We start from the raw sequence: 667 nt of genomic DNA on the forward strand, positions 1-667 counted from the left end.
CGCTGTAGCGCCTCGATAAACAGACGCAGCAGCGTGAGGCGCACATGAACTGATCATCTCCTCCACATTAACACCAGTTTCAGCACATAAACAATAAACACGACTAAACATCCGAAGGTAAGTTAATAGAAAGAGTACAACTTTACAATCCATATCCTGTCTCATGTAATCGCTCAATCAGTGTTTCCTCCGCTCAAAGATGTCAATAGGCCTATAACGTCTTGTAAACATTGTCACGTAACGTCACATTTACCTCAGAAAAACATATTCGGTGACCATAAACTCATTAGTCAGATAGAAAAATAAACTGTAGAGAGGGGCATTTTGCTAAATATATGCACCTAGGCCACGACTTCCCCAGTATTATTATGTAATTGTAACTTTATTACTTTAAAAACTTAATTAAGTGTAATTTTAACAAATCAGTTCATTTTAACCTTCAGTGTTATCGTAATGTAGTACCAACTGACTCTCATGTATATTTTACAACATTAGTTGAGAGATGTACTGTGCCTGATATATATATCCAAAATAATCTATATTGAATCGAATCGGTAATTGAATCGAATCGCAAGCTTGTGAATGAGAATCGAATCGAATCGTGAAATTTGTGTCAAAACCCAGCCCTAATAAATCGCCCTACACCTAAAACTCACAGAAAACTTTC

This window comes from Sinocyclocheilus rhinocerous, unplaced genomic scaffold (genome assembly GCF_001515625.1).
Source record: "Sinocyclocheilus rhinocerous isolate Xijiao unplaced genomic scaffold, SAMN03320098_v1.1 scaffold853, whole genome shotgun sequence".
NCBI classification, from domain to species: domain Eukaryota; kingdom Metazoa; phylum Chordata; class Actinopteri; order Cypriniformes; family Cyprinidae; genus Sinocyclocheilus; species Sinocyclocheilus rhinocerous.